Source organism: Palaemon carinicauda, chromosome 17 (genome assembly GCF_036898095.1).
Source record: "Palaemon carinicauda isolate YSFRI2023 chromosome 17, ASM3689809v2, whole genome shotgun sequence".
NCBI lineage: Eukaryota > Metazoa > Arthropoda > Malacostraca > Decapoda > Palaemonidae > Palaemon > Palaemon carinicauda.
In genome coordinates this window covers 105,939,974-105,953,894 of record NC_090741.1, presented here as the reverse complement: position 1 = coordinate 105,953,894, position 13,921 = coordinate 105,939,974, and the positions used below count along the sequence as shown (strand labels likewise).

Here is a 13,921-nt window from a genome sequence, read left to right as displayed (position 1 = left end):
GGTCAGTCTCTAGGGCAATGTCCTGTTATGTTACGGCAATATCACTGTCCCTTACCTCTGCCATTCATAAGCGGCCTTTAAAACTTTAAAATTTAAATTATTTTATTCTATTTCAAAATAATTTTAAATGAAACCTTCTACTGCACATATCTATTCACACCTCAATCATAGGATGCTGTCTATGTTATTAAAGAAAATCGCAATAAAATAGATTTCCATTGATTTTTCTAAGACTGGATATGAAGATACAAACCATTTACATGAACATCGACTTTTTTTTGGTGGGGTGGGGGAGAGGGGGGTTTACAGTTTCCCAAAGACGAGAAGCTTGCTGGGTTCAATAACGACCTGCCGATTTCAAGTTTGAAGTTGCACATGTGGAAAATTTACAGCTGGTTAGGTGTTGCAGACTTGGAAAAGATGAGATGAGCTTGCCAACATTATTTGTATATTTACTATCATACATACACACATACACACACAATATATATATATATATATATATATACACATATATATATACATACATATGCTGTATATATACACACACACACACACACATATATATATATATATATATGTGTGTGTGTGTGTGTGAATATTTGTATGTTTCGACATGTATGTACAATGTCTAGTTATTCATATCTATATAATATTCAAGTAACCACAGTAAAGGCAATAAAGAAATCCCATTAAAACCCGACAGAACTTAACTAAACCAAATAAATTTCTAAAATAAAACTCTTCTATGTATCTTATGCGATTAACATCCTAGCTCCCAGGCAACTGAGAGCGTTGCAATTGCAACCACGCAAGCAAAGTCTCCCTTTCTCACGAACTAGGAGCGAAGCAATGGTCTTCCCAGAAAATAAATAATCTCTCAGAATTAGCGATGTACTATCGATACCTCGGAAAATTTCGTGCGAATTCAAAATTGCATTGTCACGAGATATGAAGATTGACCCACATTGCTTCAGTTTAGTAACTTTTTTTTTATTTCGTTACGAGAAAAGATCATAATGGAAATTTATATTAATTCGTCATTACACTTAATTGACCATATAGTTATAGATTTAAAATTTTGACTTAGAATTTTTACCCTTATAGTAATTTATATATATATATATATATATATATATGTATTATATATATATACATATAATTTATATATATACATATATATATATATATATATATATCTATAATGACAGAAAACATTGCTGAAATGTCCGGAATTTCTATACAACATTAGGTTATAAAAATTTCAACGAACTAAGATAAGCTTTTTAACGTTGAGAGAGAGAGAGAGAGAGAGAGAGAGAGAGAGAGAGAGATTTTCCAAAAAATGGATTGAATGGAAAGTTGTTGATAATGACTGGAAAATTTCTTTATTCTAAAAAATGTCAACTTTTTTGTATTCAAAATATTTTTTCAGCACGTTTGAGTAAAGTACCTTGGAGATGAACATGTGTTCAAAACGTTCCTCAAAACTACTAAAACATACTAAAAGCCATAAAACTTTTACAATCTTTTACAATCTTGCTTTATTAGGTATAAAGAAATAACTTTTAAACAAAAACCTGCCTTACGTATCATCAAACAGATTTTCCCAAATTCAAGTGTCCGACATCTCTCTCTCTCTCTCTCTCTCTCTCTCTCTCTCTCTCTCCTACAAAAGAAACTTCTTTTTAAATTCTCATCTCTTAAATAAAACTTTTCACGGGTTCTCTCTCTCTCTCTCTCTCTCTCTCTCTCTCTCTCTCCTAAAAAGGAAGGAAGGGGGCATTAAGTGCAGTTCTCTCCATAATGCAGATGTAAGACGCACTGACCGAACTCTGAATAGTTTTTTTGCGTCTTAAACATTTATTCGAATGTATTTATGTAAATACATAAATAAATTAGTATAAATATTTAAGTATATATATAGACATATAAATGTATATGTATATATACATACATACACAAACACACACATACATATATATATGTGTATATATATATGTGTATGTATGTATATGTATATGTATATATATATATATATATTATATATATATATATGTATGTATGTGTGTGTTTGTTCACTAGATGGTTAGTTGATCCATTGGTATAGTAAAGAAAGGCTGGGTCTTGTAAGTAAATTGAACATCCATGGGGCTTCTATTCTCTCGCTTGAAATAGTAATTGTAAGACCTTCTGGCATCACCCCGTTTAAGGGAAGAGCGGACCATCATTATATATACAATATATATATATATATATATATGTGTGTGTGTGTGTTCATTCTCTTGTTACTATTATTAACAAGAACCTGATACCATATTTGCCGTTCAAGTTCACTGACACTCAATTGGTCTTGCATCAACGTATTCCTGTAGAGGTCTAGACATTTATCTCATAAGACATAAGATTCACGAAAATACCAGATATCTTATCTAAAAGGAATTTATTGGATTATAATACTTGGTAAAATTATACATGTTCGTTTTAATATTGTAAAGAACAGGGTAATAGAAGACATTGATTTCATCTTTCGATTTCAATTGAACTAACTTTTTTTTTTTTTTAAATAAATTTTCGCTTATTTGGCAACACTCATATGGTGCACAATATAATCACCCATGGATTTTAGATTAATGTAAATATCTTTTAGATTTTTTTTCCAAAGTTATCAAAGAAAAAAATAACAATGGGAAACGGAATTATGTCTGATTTTTTTATTTCTGATTATCTACAGGATAGAGATGAAAGGCATCCTGGGATATGTTAGGTGGAGTTCATATTTCCTGGCAGTGGTAACAATAAGGTGTAATCCGATAGTGACTAACTTTTATCATTAAATCATCGAAACCAAAGGGAAATATTATCCATATATACTTCAGTCCCACAAACTTGGAGGGTCACTAACCCGTAAAGCAGTCACCGACCTTCCTGGGTGTTTTGCCCCATCTCTACAACGCCAGACAGGATTGATTGATTATTAGGCATTATCTGGCATCGTAACAGAACGCCAGACAGGAAGGGTGCCTTAACTGAATTTCAATTGTATCTTCTTTAACCCAACCTGACTTGGAAAATAAGCTAATAAATATTCGATTTTCGTTTTTATCTGAGTTTAGACGGTGTACGCTAATTTATACAGATAATACTACATTGCACCTTTTAGCAAATTGAGTTCAAGTGGTAAATGAAACACTTGCCTCCAGATATTTTTTGTTTAAGAGGACCATTAGAAGTCGCTTTCAAATAAAATATTTATGCGTTTCTCCACGTCCCCGATTATTCTGGTTTCTTAAAAACTATTTGATTTGATGTACCACATTCTGTAAGTGGGGGCAGAATGTGGTATGATTACTTTGCTATATAATGTTACAACAAAATGAGATCACTTTCCTTCTCGTTGCTTGCTTTCTTGCATTTCCAAAAAGTGCAGTAGCTAAACATCTCGCTGCATTATTGTTCAATACGACCTTATAAGTTACAAGAGTATTGTTCCTATGACATTTAAGATTTAAGAATATTACTCCTTATGACCTTAGATATTTCTAGAATACTTTTCCCTCTGACTTACTTGACACAAGATCCTTTACAGCACATCGCCAGCCGCTTGCAGAACCCGACTTTGGTCACCTCGCGTTTCGTTTCCAGTGGTTTACTGCACACCGAAATGAGCGTATCCGCCGCCTCCCAGCCTGTCGCCGACGGTCCTTGATATGTGTAGGGCATTCCGACTGGTGGGTTGCCCGCTTCCGGGCAGGGGGCACTGACATTCTGAGAGCCGGAGGGCTCAGAGAGCGTGGAAAAACCTGTTTTCGGGGGCATAGTCTCCTCCTGAGGTGCTGCTCGTCCTGCGCCTCCTGATGGGCTGCGGATCCAGAAGGAAGCAATCCCAAGCGCCGCTATCGCGACTGTCTCCTCTGAGACGCACCAGCGTATCTGCTGAACTGCCTGGCGTTGGCTGGATTCTCTGCATTCTCTTGTTATGGCTGCTCTATTTTTCGTTTCTGTATTTATTCAACCAGGAATATTGCTGATTTTATATTAACAGTGTTATCTTGATCTGATTTTATATTAACAGTGTTATTTTGATCTTGTAGTCAATTATACCATCTGTTTCAAGAGCACTTTCTAATGATTTTCACATTTCCCTTAATAAAACACTATCGCAAAGTCTCTGTCCTCGTCAGAGCGATGTTGCAGTAGACCTCACATCATGAAGACCTTTCTTTTCATATCAATTATTTTCATTTGATCATTCTTATGATCCCAACATCACAAGTACATCATAAGGGAAGTGAGGTGAACATGAGCATGTCTAGATACCAGAGGAACACTAGGTTATTTCATAAAGTAAAAAAAAAAAGAATATATATTTAAAAGAAATTGATGATTTTCCTTGTTTTGCTTCTAATGAAGTTCTATATAATAACGAGAAATTCTAAAACCAAACTGATTTATTTCAAAAGTAATTCGAAAATAAATTCAAACACAATCTTGACATGGATTAACATAAACATTTACCGAAAGTTCAATATTTTAATACATGAGAGAGAGAGAGAGAGAGAGAGAGAGAGAGAGAGAGAGAGAGAGAACTAACGTAGTGAAAAGTTTCATTTAAGAGATGGGAGTTTAGAGGTTTCTTTAGAGAGAGAGAGAGAGAGAGAGAGAGAGAGAGAGAGAGAGAACTAACGTAGTGAAAAGTTTCATTTAAGAGATGGGAGTTTAGAGGTTTCTTTAGAGAGAGAGAGAGAGAGAGAGAGAGAGAGAGAGAGAGAGAACTAACGTAGTGAAAAGTTTCATTTAAGAGATGGGAGTTTAGAGGTTTCTTTTGAGAGAGAGAGAGAGAGAGAGAGAGAGAGAGAGAGAGAGAACTAACGTAGTGAAAAGTTTCATTTAAGAGATGGGAGTTTAGAGGTTTCTTTTGCGAGAGAGAGAGAGAGAGAGAGAGAGAGAGAGAGAGAGAGACTCCTCTAATCTCTGGTTATCAGTCTATATTCAACAAAACTGCTCCATTACAGAGGTATCACTTATCGCTATCACAAACACAGGAAAAATATTTGGTAATCTGGTGGCCTTCTCGCATGGAATAATAATAATAATAAATAATAATAATAATAATAATAATAATAATAATAATAATAATAGATTTCGTTGAAAATTATGGCTGCTTCAGTGGCATTTATATTTGTAATTCAGCTTCTCAATAGCTCTGATTTAAACAGGGTCTACTTCCAAAATACAATAATTATAATAATTATAATAATGTTGACTGACGACAGTTTCTCTCGAATTGTATTCATTTGAATTATCATCAAACACTTAAAGTTCTCTCTCTCTCTCTCTCTCTCTCTCTCTCTCTCTCTCTCTCTCAAATTTGTACCATAACCAGTGAGAAAAACGACTACCGTATAACTAGATTCTACTTTGTATAAAAAACCGTTAAATGTTGTTGTGGTGGCGGATGTGGTAACGTCCCTGACTGGGGGTAACGCCAGACTGGGGTTCGAGTCCTGCTCAAACTCGTTAGTTTTTTGGTCACTGCGACCTCATCATCCTTGTAAGCTAAGAATGGGGGGTTTGGGGGAGCCTATAGATCTATCTGTTGAGTCATCAGCATCCATTGCCAGACCCTCCTTGGTCATAGCTCGGGTGGAGAGGGGGCTTTGGCATTGATCACATGTATATATGATTAGTCTCTGGGGCATTGTCCTGCTCGATAGGGCAATGTTACTGTGCCTTACTCTGCCATTCTAAACCTTTAAATATGGCGCAGATGTTTGACGACAAGATAACAGAAGGGACGCCCCTGGACAGTTTTGAAACTAGGCCTGATTGATATCTATAAGAACTTTCCCCCTTTCTTCTGTTTTCCTTGAAATGAGAGATCTATAACTATACTTGGGATTCGTATCATAAGGCACAAAAATTTCTACGAATGCAGACCACAGGTGTTACGAATTGGATTCCATCGATCGGTCTTCTTCGAAGTGATGTTACAATTTCTCAAACTCGATTTTACATTTCCTCGAAATCGTCATAGCAATGTTATCCAAGCTTAAAATTAGGGTACAGTTAAATCTGTCCAATGTCTGCTTTTCACGGAAGGTCTGCTTTTATTAAAATCTTCTTGTAAATCGAAAGATATTGCACATTTGTCTTCCAACATGTCAAACTGACGTCATTAAGTTTGCCTTCCGAGGTCGAAATTAACAGGGAAGATTCATTAGACAGAATGTACAGTTAGACACAAGAGGCCCCTAGTACACCTCGCTCCGAAGAAGTACACCTATGACACTTTTACTTCGCTGCGAATAACCAAGCAGATAGTGTAGAAGAAATGGCAGAGGTGGTGGGCGGGGCAAAACAAAGGAACTGTCCGCGTAGTAAGAGTGTGAATTGGTACACTTCTTCAGAGAGAGGGTACCAAAAATTCGTGTCCAACTGTACATACTTTCATCAGACATAACAGGGGGCGAATATATGAACAAAGGACAAATAGAATAAACGAAAGTAAAAAGAAAGAAGATCGCGTCTATCATCAGAAAGGATTGGGTTTATGATGTTGGGATACTACACACTGCACTGAAGCCTGGGAAAATATTCAGCCCCGACGTGCAATAGTGGGAAACTTCGGAAGTATGATTGAAAATCTAAGAGGGTGGAAAGCAAGATGAAAGACAGGAAGCGGGAACAAAAGTGTAGTAAAAGGCGTTAAAGAGAGAACATAAATCATATAATAGAAAGAAACAGTATTAATAAAAAGAGAATGAGTAAAGAAGAATTCAATAGGATGACTATATATATATATATATATATATATATAAATCAGACTATACTTTATATCACTTTTGTGAGATCGGTGTTACTATATGGACATGAGTCATGATATGACAATGAAACAATCTCTAAGAGATTTAGTAGATTTGAGAACAAAGCCCTCAGAAGGATATTGGGAGTTAAATGGCAGGACAGGATTAGAAATGAAGCTATAAGAGAGATTACTCGAGCGCCATATGTGGATGAGATCATGATCAGGGGTAGATGGAGATGATTTGGACATCCTCTTCGCACTCCCCAAGAGAGATTAGTTCACCAATCGTTCAGCTGAGCTCCAAAAGGAACTGGACGAGTTGGAATACAGGGCCTATATGGCTGAGGATTATGAAGGCCCTTTGCATCAATAAGCGTTGGACCAGATGATATATACATTTATATACATACATACATACATATATATATATATATATATATACACACACACACACACAACATATGCAGCCGATTCTTGTACACAGCAGGACAAAGGCCTCAAACATGTCCTTATTCATGTCTGGGGTTAGACTAGTTTTTATCACCACGCTGGCTAGAGTGGGTTAGTGATAGTGGAAGACAAGTCTAATTGCTCGCAGCAAACCAGCCAAGTATGGGTGTGACTAATACAGCTGTGCTGATCATGGGGATACACAAACCCCTTCATTACGTTAAGGTATCCCCACTCAGAAAGGGATATATATATATATATATATATATATAATGATGTGTTCATCTAATTCTCGGAAGATTTATGGAAATTTATCAAGATTTATTATAACCTCTCCAATTGAAACTTCTTACGAACTTCTAAGGATATAAGTGAAAGCTAGTAATTAGGTAAAAGAGATACTTATAAAAAGACTACTTATAAGGACATTAAAAGTCTTCATATCTCTCAACCTTATTGGTCCAACTGTATAGAAGGGTCGGTCACTCGATTCAACTTACTCCATCTATTTCTATTCCTTGAATTTAGTGTTTTACTTTACATAAAGAAATAATTCTCAGGAATATTTACACAACAATACCTGCACTATAAATTCATTTATAAAACTTGCAAAGAAATCAATACTTACAAGACATTCAAATGAACGCCTATTTCAGGTAAGTAGGCCTACTATTTTCGGTAGCTGACATTTTCAGGAGACATTTGCGTAGGTACTTTTTAGGTAGCCATTACCTTCCGTAAGAACAACTTCAGTTAGCTACTGTTTCCTAAGCAATATATAGCTACTCATACTCAAAATGGTTATATATATATATATATATATATATATATATACATAAACTACTCTCTGTTCTCTATAACCCTGCTATAAAAGTCAAAGCACTTCGGCACTAACGTGAGGAGAAATCATAAATCCGAGGTAGGCCTACTTTTTGGTCACAAGGGAAGGCCTAGTCCCCTCGACTTTAACCCCCTACAGTCTTGATAAACCATGGAATACAATGAGAGAGAGAGAGAGAGAGAGAGAGAGAGAGAGAGAGAGAGAGAGAGAGAGAGAGAGAGAGAGAGAGAGAGAGGTGGGTGCCACTCCCAAAACGTTGAATACTAGATTCCGCTCCGTGATCAACCGGTAGAGAATTGGTTAGTCACCTCGCGCTCTATTTCAGTTGACATCAGATTATGAAGGGAATATATTGGGTAATTATATTGCTTTTTGATGGATTGCATCATAGAAATATTGTGTAATATATATCATAAAAATTACAATAATTTTCATTATACTTTGTTTGTGGTAATTTTCTCCATGATCGTAAATGGAATATATCTGATTGACTACATCATTCTTGAGTGTACAGTACCTTCTTGTAATTACTCTTTGAAATATATTAATAAATATTTCTTTAGCATTATTGGAAATGGCTTTGTTTCTGCAGTAATTTGGATTTGACCCATGAGGTACTGGGATGTGGAAAGCAAGGATACTCAGCAGTCAGCACCTGTTAAAAAACCCTACAGTTCCACTATGAATGAGAAGTTGATAGGTTAAACAGGAAGATAATTGGCAGAATCATATGGGTAGTTTCACTGTATAAGGTTTATCTAAATCATTATCTGCAATATGTTTGAAAAGTTTATGATTTTCATGTTTTTTTTTTTTTAAACCTAAATATTGAAAATGTATGAAAACATATAATCACTTTTGGGATGATTATTTGCTAGCAGAGCTTCAACAAAATTCATATGGACTATTTTGTAATGGTGAGAACTTTTTTTAATTGTCAAAATGACGTTATTTAGGTACGCAAGAATATAAACATCCACAGGTACAAGTTACAATTGAAACAACCTTTGTTCCAATACGTTCGAGTATGATCATCTCTTTGTTTGACATGAAAAATAAAATTGGAATTAGTAGTTTGGTTGTTACTTATAATTTTCTTTGCTTATTTAACAACTTTCATTTATAGATACTGCCATCTTTGTGTTTGATAAAGGAAATACAAATGTTTAGGGGTTGTAGACTGACAGTTTATTGAATTCGAAGTTTGCAATATCTGGTTGATACTTCCATATGTTTCCCATTTTTTTGGATGATGAAAGCAGCTGCTTCTTGCTATTTGTAAAAAAAAAAAAAAAAAAAACCGCCCTCACATGATTCTTGTTTTATAAAGTTCAAATATTCAAAGGCCACTTATGAATGGCAGAGGTGAGGGATAGTATCAATGCCCTAGACATCGAGGCAATGCCCTAGAGACTGACCGTATATACATATGATCAAAACCGAAGCCACCTCTCCACCCAAACTAATACCAGGGAGGGACAGGCAGTGACTGCTGATGACAGCAGGTAGCCTAATAGGGTCTCTCAAACACCCCCATCCTTAGCTCACAAGGAACTATCGATCTTGAGTGGGACTCGAACCCCAGGTAGGTACGTTTCCACAAGTGGTTTTTACATAACTGCATATCTGATAATAAAAACAAGCAAATGAAAGAAATAAATGAAGCTAGCTCTGCATGGAAAAAAATATCTGCACGCCATTACAGCAAATTATAATGAAAAAAAAATGGCACAATTTGTCGGGAGAGTTTTGGGCTACTGGCGCCATTCGATTCGCCTTTGTTATTGAGATATCGCTGCTACGTAGCTTTCTTAATGGTGCATTCACATGAAAATCAGTACCTATATGCATGCAAACATCATCATGTGACGTTCATTCACATGCATTTACATTTGTATTTGCACGCATGTGTACATCTACAACACATTCGTGTCGCTTTTAACCATTTTCGCTTTTAATTAAGTGATGAGCATTTTGGTTTATATTCATTTATGCATAATAGTTTTCTTTATCAAATCACTATTCTTATCAGCATTTAAAAGTAAGGTTTGAATATTAAATAATAATAAAAATAATAATAATAATAATAGCAATAACAACAACAACAACAACAACAACAACAACAACAACAACAATAATAATAATATTAATAAGTTATAAAAACATGTTTCATGTGCGGTTACAGCAATACATACGGACCATCTTGCATATTCCTTTGTTCACAGAGCTCACATGTATATGCATTCATACATGTAATATAACAGCCATACATACAATCAGAATACAAAAATACCGACATATACTTGATATTTACAGGTACAAAAATTTAACCAATGAATTAAAAGTGTCGTACACATCTCTCTCTCTCTCTCTCTCTCTCTCTCTCTCTCTCTCTCTCTCTCTCTCTCTCTCTCTCTCTCTCTCTCTCTATATATATATATATATATATATATATATACATGTGGGTATATACATATGTATATGTGTATGTATACATATATATATATATATATATATATATATATATATATATATATATATATATAGCTATTAACTTCGAGTAGCTGACGTTATCAGATTTATGACATGAGTAATGTGGTTTTTTAATCTTCAAAAGATAACACAAGCTCCATAAAACTATCGGAAATTGATTTATCACAGATTAAAATAGAAATTAGTTATCATCCTTATGCTTTCAAGGTATGTTGATTAAAAAAAAAAAAAGGTATTTTACGACCACAAATACCAATAAGTGCCCTCCGTAGTTACAGGTTCCACATATATGGTGTTTTTTTTTAACCATCACTTACAATCTCGATATGTTCTATAAATTTTCTTAAAGGTTTTACTGTTGGTGTTTCGATGGACGCATACTTTCACTAGACTTTTCGAATAAAGTATAAAAACATTTCCACATGATGCAAAACACTTTATATATATAAGTATCTATCACATCTACAAAGTCAACTTAAGCCACTTCAAATATAAATATACACCACCTTAATGGAGTCTACTTCAAGTTGCTTCAAACACGAATCAATAATACGTCAACAAGGTCCAAGTAAATTCTATATCAACAATCTAATTAAAGCACTCGAAATATAAGTGAATATCACCTTAACTAATTCAATCACTTCACACTTTCATCACTTTCTTGGACACATCAGGAAGAAGGGAATGGCCGCGCCGACGACTTGGAGTTCTGCACGTCCATTGAAGAAGAAGCGCGGTAATCGGCGAACAGGCTACACTCCATGTCTGCTATGTACTGCGGTCTGGTGGTTCCATGGCTTTGATATCACTCCCTCCTTGGCTTCTCAAACACGGACACACCACACACGCACATACGAACAAACACTATGCACATGCTAAGTCTTGTGCTGAGGATATGGAATACCAAGAAGGGGAAAATTTAGACAGAGGGAACCACGTCTTTTCTGAGGGGTTGTAGCAGGAATGGAAAATTGGGAGAGCAACCGAAAAAATTAAACGGGGGAGAGAGGGGGAAATATGGGGATGTATGGGCGTCCCCTCTCTCTCTCTCTCTCTAGACTGGAAAAGGTTTATGGGTTTACCGTGGACGGCATTTGGAGGGAGAAACTAGTAAAAGGGGGGAGAGACAGACAGTGAGTCATCGCATTCGACTTGCGACTACAAATTGGTGTTCCTCTTCCCCCTTCTACATAGGTGACCGGGAATAAAGGTCTGTGTTGGGAGGGGGGGGGGGTGGAGCCAGGCAGTCTCGTATTTAGCAATTATTGAAAAATATAACACCGGGAAATAATTACGGTGGTCATGAACTGCTATTGAAAATCGATCTAACTTCAGGGCAATGAATCAAAGGAAATTCCCTACGATAGATCCCATTTCGGAGGAAAGGAATAATAATGGGAATGATATAAGGGACATCGTAGCATCGTTTCCCCCTGCACTAGGAATTCTCTGGGGGAAGGGGACATAGGAAAGTGGGGGAGGAGTCAAAAGAACCCAAGTAGCCAGACGGGGGATTAAGTGAAGAATGGAGGAACCAAGCCGGAACATGCTACATGTGGAAGGCGGAACGGCGAGAGGTGGCAGAGTACGAAGAAATAAATTAATATATAATTTATCAACCACAAACGCTTTCCTACAGTTTGAAATCAATAGCAAACTTTGTGAATACAGGTAATGAGAATTTTCTAAATATTACTCTCCCAAGAAACTTGAATTGTGAGAAAAATAGAAACAGTATTGTAGACAAAGCAAGCTGTGAAGGACTGCAGTATAATAAGATAAACCTATGTATGTTAAGAATATCCTTGAAGACTTCTGTAGATGACAGTTAAGAGATAATATCTGCTTTGAAAATTGCAAGCTGAAGGCTAGCCCTACCAAGCGTTTCCATTGCCAACAAATAATTAAACGGTTGAAACATATTAAAATCGACCTTCTTAACTCTTCGAACTCTGGAGAAAATATTCAATTTTCTCTTTCTCTCAAATGTTCTACATAAAACTTTAATTAAAATCGACCTTCTTAACTCTTCGAACTCTGGAGAAAATATTTAATTTTTTCTTTTTCTCTCAAATGTTCTACATAAAACTTAAGAAGTGTAATTTTCCATCGCGTGACTGCAATCAATACGCAAGCGCGTAAAAGAGAACGCACCGACAAGAAAAAAATAACCTAAAAAATTGGCGCGAATTTACTACAGGTGTTAACCACTCCAGTTGGACCACAGAGTGCATAGAAAGCATTAGAGCGCGAAATTTATTGCGTCTCTTTGATGTGCATACGAAGAGCCAATGTGGCGAAAAAAGATAATTTATGACTCAGGGGCATACAGGGTTCAAGATTTCACCTGTCTTGAAGCAACCTAATATATTGTGAAAGTGGTTGCCAATTACATAAGGAACTGCAGCCAAAACACATAATATTATCAGGCAATGCTAACACGAAAACACTCAGGATCTCTTAATATTATTTGGAACACACTTTGATAGAGATAGCGTTCTAGGCCAAGAAACAATTATACACACTTACAATATATATATATATATATATATATATATATATATATATATATATATATATATATATATATATATATATATATATATAAACACAGCTGTTTCTATTCCACTGCAGGACAAAGGCCTCAGATATGTCTTTATTCATGTGTGGGGGTTTGACCAGTTTTCATCACCACGCTGGCCAATTGCAGATTAGTCAATGTTATGGATGTTGAGAAATCATGAAATAGATGATAAATTTTGAAATTGGTCTAAGGTTTTTATAGTGATAGAAATCTGTTTTAGAGTATGCAGTCACGAGAGTGACTGGTTTGGTGTTTTAAAGTGGTCATGAGATGAGGGTGTTATGTCTTCATTGTTGTTTATATATTTATGGATGAAGTACTGCAATAGATTAAAGAAAGAACAGTGGATGTACGTGGAAAATATTTGCACCAGAAAAACAGTTGAGAGAGGAATGATGAATGGCTGCTGTTCGAAGTTGTTCGGTCATGTGGGAAGAATGGATGGCAATGTGATATTGAAAAGCGGTTTTAACTCATAAGTTCCAGGAAGTAAGAGGAGAGGAATGCCTGGGAAGGACAGGAGAGATAGCCAGAAAGACACTGATATCAAAGATGAGCTAAAGTACCGTAACTGCAAGTGTATGAAGCGAATATTTTTGAGGAAGTTTTATTCCACAGAAGGTTCGTCCACTATTCGGCAATTACAGGGAGAAAGTGGTAAAGAATTTTGTTGATATATATATATATATATATATATATATATATATATATATATATATATATATATATATATATATGTGTGTGT

The 13,921-nt window shown here is 35.5% G+C and overlaps 1 protein-coding gene across 7 annotated transcripts in view; it reads right to left on the bottom strand.

Moving 5' to 3' along the window:
• The window catches only part of LOC137656889 (ATP-sensitive inward rectifier potassium channel 12-like), a 459,802-nt gene that overhangs the window by 54,156 nt on the left and 391,725 nt on the right, over nucleotides 1-13,921 (bottom strand). The window contains exon 1 of one of the 7 annotated variants that reach the window (XR_011047040.1): nucleotides 3,569-4,320. The exons of the other annotated variants lie outside the window; for them this stretch is intronic. The gene's annotated coding sequence lies outside the window, so the exon portion shown is untranslated. Of the gene's footprint in view, nucleotides 1-3,568; nucleotides 4,321-13,921 lie in introns of those variants that run through there. 7 annotated transcript variants of the gene reach the window in all.